Genomic DNA, 7267 nt, shown 5'->3' on the forward strand with positions numbered 1-7267 from the left:
AATTAGCCATTTAAATCCAAGGCAGGAACTTTATATAGCCCAGAGGGCTCCACGCTCCTGGAGGCCGAGCTAGTGGCCACAGCCAAGGCCTCTGGTGGGGAGGGCACTGGGGGTCTGGGAGGTGGCTCGGCGCACCCTTGACCCTGAAGCCCCATGGCCACGGTGAGGTGTAAGGATTGGAGGGAAGACCCGGCTAGCACCATTTCTGGCTCCATGGCTGCTACAGAGCTGCTCCCAGCCCCAACAGGCGATGTCGGTTTAGAACCACGGAGAAAATCTTTTCCCTCAATTCTTCTTTTTAAGATGGTTGCTCAGTATTGAAACAGAAAAACATCCGACATAAAACTGGAGCCGTTCACAGCTGCAAAGGACCCAGAAATGATCAAAATGTAGTGACCACAAAGAGAGGAAGTTGTGCCCCCATGCAGGCCTCCTGTGCGCAGGGCTGGTTGGGGCGCTGGCGTGCCTGTGCAAGCATTGTTGGGCTCCACAGTTTCCCTCAAGGGGACAGAAGTAGGAATCTGCTCTGATGGCTCCGCTCAAAGCAGCACCCCCTGATGGAGACAGGGCAGCCCCTCATGAGTTCCAGATGCCCTGGTGATTCTTGGGCACAGCCACAAATCTCAGCTTCTTCATGACCCAGGGAATGATGGGTGGCCAACCCAGCAGTCTCGGGTCCCGCAGGTCCTCCAGGGGCCAGCCCAGAAGCTGTGGGTCCTGCATGGCCTCTGGGGCAACCCCTCATGAGTTCTGTTTGACCTGGTCATTCTTGGGTTTGGCCTGAATCTCAACTTCTACATGACAGGAGCCAGCCTATCAGCTGCAGGTTCCACAGGTCCTTCAGGGGACAGCCCAATACCGCAGTTCCCACAGCTCCTCCGGGGACAGCCCCTCATGAGTTCTGGGTTTCCTGGTGATTCTTAGGCATAGCCATTGATCTCAGCTTCTTCATGTCCCTGCGAAAGATGTGGGGGCCAACCCAGCAGCCGTGGGTCCCACAGGTCCTCCGGGGACAGCACGTTGGTGGCCCTGTGGCCCAGCAAGTACCTGTTCAAGTGGCTCATATCAGGCCCCACGTCCTCAATCCCATTGGCCCAGTTGACCCCCAACACCTGGTGACAGGCCGAGGTCAGTCGGGGAAACTCCACCACCAATTACTCAAAAAAGGCCCCCATGTAGTAAAAGTTGCCCTGCTCCATGAGGATGTGGGTCTGGGACTATGGTCAACACTCGTAGCTAATGTCCTCAGTGGCTGCCCAGTAGAAACCGGGGTGTGGGGTGCCACAGAGGGGGGACAAGATCTCCATGCCCACATGGTCCCAGAACTTCATTCTCAAATCCATGTCCACGAACACCAAGTCTTCCACGTCATATATGAAGCGCTGCTCACAGAAGCGGGTGAGCATCGCTATGTGCCGCATGGACACATCCTGCCAGTGCAGGACGCCACGGACTTCGACGACCACCACCCTGCAGCCCTCCCAGATTGGCACACGGGACACAGCAACCAGCTGGTCGGTGAAGACGTAGTAAGTGACGCTGTGTCCACCATGACGACCACCACACTCCGGGCCAAATGGAGGGGCACACAGGTGCCAGCAGCCGGCTGATTGTTGAAAACCTCGTAGGTGACCCCGTGCCCCACCATGTAGTGCTTATCTGCCGGCTGCAGGAACAGCTCCAGGAAGACCATGCATCCACAGGTGCAGTTGACAGGGCAGGAAGAGGGTCACTGCCAGAGGCTGGCAGCAGGACACCAGAGTTGGGGACCATGGACGTGTGCACCTTCTTCAAGGGGGCAGGCCCTGGGCTGCTTTAAGCAACAGCCACCTCCTCACCTTCCTGAGGGAAGCTGCCAGCAGGACCTCCCTAATAACTGTTCCCAGAGATGGGGGGCATCAGCAGCCTGTCTTCCAAAGGGGAGCCTGAGGCTTCGGAGGCTGGAAACCCATGCAGCCCCACGGTCAGCATGCTGGAGCCAGGAACACTCCCCCTGTGCTGAGCTCCTGGGCAAACACTGCAGGTATCCTCCACTGGCCACCCCCCCTACAGATCCTATCCCAACCTTCCAGGAACGAAGCGCCTTTGGGCACAGCCCTCATTTCTATGTCTTACAGAGCGGCTAGGATCAGCAGGGCCGGCCACCCGTCCCACTTTGCTTTGAGTGGACTGCCGCTGGCCCCCACAGACCTGTCTCCACTTCCTGTAGGGTCCTCCCTGGAAGGCTGCTGGGCATCCTGCTGACAAGGAGCTCAGTAAGCCACTGGTATTCCTAGGAGGGGTCACCCTCAAACTCTGCCACATCAGGAATCAGATCCATCCCGTGGACAGGGAAGGCAAAATACGACACCAGGAAGAAGAGGGGGCATGCTTAGGCCCCAGGCTTGAATCCAAGGGTGTGAGCTTCCAGGTCCAGGTCTACATATCTCCGGCCCCCAAAGGTTCAAAGTCTTGTCCATCCATGTCCCATGGCTGGTCCCCCTTTAAGGGTAATACCTGCTCCCCCTATGAGTACAGCAGCCCCCCATTATCAGGAAGTGTGGTGAGCCCCTCTGAGACTGATGTTTTTGCATAGGCGCTAAGGTGACTTCCCTGTGCCTGCCCCATATCCGGCAGGTTAGTAAATTGCTCACAAAGGAGGGCACTACATTTAAATAGGGGACAAGCACATTCAAGCAGCAGACATGAGTCAGGTCAACAGAGGGCAAGTCCAAACCCAGCCAATGGGGGAACAAGCCAGATATGAAGCAGGGGGATAAAAGAGGGATCCTGGAAGAGGGCACAGCAAAAGCAAAGGCTTGTAGTCAGGCCCAGGGAATATGTGGAACGACCACACACTTGGGTGTCCCACAGAAGGGGGGGCCGTGGTGGAAGAGGTGAGGCTGGAGAGGACGGGCAGGAGGGGAGCAGACCACAGAAAGGCCAAAAGGTTATGTTCCGAAAATATCACTCTAGTTACCAGAAGAGAATGTTTTCTGAGCGGCAGAGGACAGGGAGACCCTAACCCTAACCCTAATCCCTAACTCCTAACCCTAACCCTATCCACTATTACCAACCCCACAAAATCATCAAAATACATTCCTACATTCCTTAAAGTAGATGTAAGAAGATAGATCAGAAGAATTGCAAAACCAAGAGCTCATAAATAGACTGTGCACCCTAAGCAAGTGACTGCACAAACACCTCAAAGGTTATTCAAAAGAGTGAAACAAGCAATGTTATACAGCACAATGAATTTTTAAATAAAAACATGTGGTCATATTAATTGATGCAGAAAATGTTCTAACCAAAGTCCAACGTCTGTTGCTGATATAAATACTCACGAAAGGAGGAATAAGGAGTAATTTTCTCATTAAATCTCTAGCAAACACCATGCTTAATTCTGAAGATGGACAGCTCTACTCTGAATTCAGGAACAAGGACAGGATGCTGGTTTTCACGTGTTGCTCAATATTTTACTGAAAGTTCTACCCAGAATGATAAGCCAAGAAAGAAGGCATCCACATGTGAAAGGAAACTCTAGAACTCTGTCTATTCAGAGACCAGGGATGACATTATCTTATATAGAGCTTCCTAAAGAATCAACAAAAAATTATTACAGCCAGTTACCTAATTCAGCAAAGCTACAGGGCAAAATATCAATACACAAAAATCTCTCTTATTTGTATACACGAGCAATAAATCATCCAAAAAGGAATTTAAGAAAACAATTCCATTTTAGAGAACATCAACATTAACCAAATATTTAGGAATAGATGTAATCAAGGTGCACCTCTTGTACACTTAAAGTTACCAAACACTGCTGAAAGAAAGTAAGGGAAACCTAAATAATTCTGAAGACACCCCATGGTGATGAAAAGACATACTATTGATAAGATGGCAGTAGAACACAAGGCGATGTGGAAATTCAATGTGTTCCCAAGAAAATTCACAAAGGCCTTTGGGAAGAAATGCACAAGCTAATCCTAAGAGTCATATGGAATTTCAAGGGACCACAAGATAGCCAGAAGAATCTTGAAAAAGAAAATCAAAGGTGAAAGGTCATACTTCCAAAGTTCAAATCTAATACAAAGCAACAGTCAAGAAAATGTTGTGATGCTGTCGTAAAGGTATGCATTCACCCTGAAGAAAATAATGCATTATATGTTAATTAATTGAATTTAAATTTAAAAAAATTATAAATAAATATATAAAATAAAAGTTTTATTGTTATGAATACCCTTTTGAAAATGTATGCATACAGATCAGTGGGATTTAACTGAGACCAGAAATAAACCCGTTCTTCTATACTCCACTGAATTTTGACAAGGGTGGACAACATTACATTGGGGGACAATTCGTTATCCATTTGCAGAGGAAAGAACCTGGACCTTTACCTCATATCACATAGAAACGTTAGCTCAATATAAGTAAAGGCTTAAATGTAAGAGGTAAAATTATAAACTCTAGAAGAAATAAATTGGGATAAATCTTCATAACTTTGGATGTAGCAATGCTTATAGCTCTGACAGCAAAGCATAAGAAAAGAAAGGAAAAATAATATCCTCAAAATTAAAAATCTTTTCCACACGCCTACGTGGCTCAGTCAGTTAAGCATCTAACTGAGTCTGGGTGTGGGGTTCAATTTCAGGTTTGAGATTCAGGGTTCCATTTTGGGGCGTAGGGTCACGTTAGCTTTTAGGGTAAATGTCAAGGGTTGGAGGTACGTTTAAGGATCACACGTGTTCTTTAGTTGTCATCATGGACACAAAATTTTTATCTGAAAATTCTAAATCTGAAATCTATTTAGTCTGGGTGTCAGGAGCTTGTTCAGAATTTGGGGTCACAGTAACTGCCTACCAAAAGCATTCTGATCCTAGAGTCTCCCAGTCATCCAGAAGCTGCTTTTTTCTTTGTTCAAGCATACCCTTTGCACAGAAGGGTGAGCTGGTGCCAAATCTGGGATGATTTCACAATGGCAGAGGTGTGAAACCAAATATTGTGAAAATGTTCATGGAAAATGAAACAGGAGACAAATAATTTGTCAACTCCTGATTCTTCCACAATAACAAAGACCAAGTTCCCAAAGGAATCTGATAATGTTCCCTAGGAAGGACTATGGTACTCATTACCAGTACCACAAAAAAGGCCCCCTCCCCTGGTTAAATTAAGAATCAGAGAGGATAATTCCTATTTTGTTGTCAAAAATACAATTTTATTCTTTGGATGTTCCAGTGTACAATTTGTAGAGGCATTGCCAACATTTTCCGTTCTCAAACACTCATCCACACACGGGTAAAATGCAGCAACATTGTAATGCACTGCTCATTGGGGTACCAAGAAGAAGGAGGGCTATTAAAAGTAATAAAACTAGGGCGCCCGGGTGGCACAGTTGGTTAAGCGACTGCCTTCGGCTCAGGTCATGGTCCTGGAGTCCCGGGATCGAGTCCCGCATTGGGCTCCCCACTCAGCGGGGAGTATGCCTCTCCCTCTGACCCTCCCCCCTCTCATGTGCTCTCTCTGTCTCTGTCTCTCTCTCATTCTCACCCTCTCAAAATAAATAAATAAATCTTTAAAAAAAGTAATAAAACTATATCTACTATTAATCTCAGAAAAAGCACACTTTACGGGCACTTAATGAGGATCCCTATCTATAAGATCTCACATCTCATCATATGGAACCCACCCATAATAATCATCAATAACAATAGCCTGCCGACCACTGTAACCCCCCTGCCATTTCCCTATGGGATTGTAATACACACTCCAACCGCTGGAGACAACTTCAACAGCAGAACAGGACTTGCCCACCCCTGGGGGACCAACTATTACAGTGACCTAAAAAAATCCCACTCCCTCGGCATCACGATCCCGGACTTCCAGCTCTATTACAAAGCTGTCATCATCAAGACAGTATGGTACTGGCACAAAAACAGACACATAGATCAATGGAAAAGAATGGAGAGCCGAGAAATGGACCCTCAACTCTACGGTCCACTAATCTGTGACAAAGCAAGAAAGAATGTCCAATGGAAAAAAGACAGTCTCTTCAACAAATGGTTTTGGGAAAATTGGACAGCCACATGCAAGAGAATGAAACTGGACCCTTTGCTTACACCACACACAAAAATAAAATCCAAATGATCGGAAGACTTAAGCATAAGCAGGAGTCCAATAAAATCCTAAAGGAGAACAGAGGCAGCAACCTCTTCGAACTCAGCCGCAGCAACTTCTTCCTAGAAACATGGCCAAAGGCAAGGGAAGCAAGGGCAAAAATGAACTATTGGGATTTCATCAAGATAAAACGTTTTGCACAGCAAAAGTAACAGTCCACAAAACCAAAAGACAATCGACAGGATGGGAGAAAATATTTGCAAATGACATATCAGATAAAGGGTTAGTATCCAAAATCTATAAAGAACTTATCAAACTCAACCCCCAAAGAATAAATAATCCAATCAAGAAATGGGCAGAAGACATGAACAGACATTTTTCCAAAGAAGACATCCAAATGGCCAACAGACATATGACAAACTGCTAAACATCGCTCGGCATCAGGGAAATCCAAATCAACACCTCAATGAGATACCACCTCACACCAGTCAGAATGGCTAAAATTAACAAGTCAGGAAAAGACAGATGTCGGCGGGGATGCGGAGAAAGGGGAACCCTCCTACACTGTTGGTGGGAATGCAAGCTGGTGCAAACACTCTGGAAAGCAGTATGGAGTTTCCTCAAACAGTTGAAAATAGAGCTACCATACGATCCAGCAATTGCACTACTGGGTATTTACCACAAAGATCCAAATGTAGGGATCTGAAGGGGTACGTGCACCCCAATGTTTATAACAGCAATGTCCACAATAGCCAAACTGTGGAACGAGCCAAGATATCCATCGACAGATGAATGGATAAAGAAGCAGTGGTATATATACACAATGGGATGTTATGCAGCCATCAAAATAAATGAGATCTTGCCATTTGTAACGACATGGATGGAACTGGAGGGTGTTATGCTGAGTGAAATACTTCAATCAGAGAAAGACATGTATCATATTATCTCACTGATATGAGGGATTCTTAATCTCAGGTAACAAACTGAGGGTTCCTGGAGTGGTGGGGGGGTGGGAGGGATGGGGTCGCTGGGGGATAGACATTGGGAAGGTATGTGTATGGTGAGCGCTGTGAATTGTGCAAGACTGTTGAATCACAGATCTGTACCTCTGAAACAAATAATGCAATATATGTTAAGAAAAAAAAAAGAAGAAGAAGATAGCAGGAGGGGAAGA

General features: G+C 46.6%; 1 pseudogene; it reads right to left on the reverse strand.

Moving 5' to 3' along the window:
- Positions 1-576: 576 nt before the first annotated feature.
- LOC141372046 (histo-blood group ABO system transferase-like) lies at positions 577-1693 on the reverse strand (annotated as a pseudogene).
- Between the last annotated feature and the right edge of the window lie 5574 nt (positions 1694-7267).

Source organism: Callorhinus ursinus, unplaced genomic scaffold, assembly GCF_003265705.2.
Source record: "Callorhinus ursinus isolate GAN/ISIS: 27379988/994484 unplaced genomic scaffold, GSC_fseal_2.0 scaffold495, whole genome shotgun sequence".
In the NCBI taxonomy this organism is placed as follows: Eukaryota; Metazoa; Chordata; class Mammalia; order Carnivora; family Otariidae; genus Callorhinus; species Callorhinus ursinus.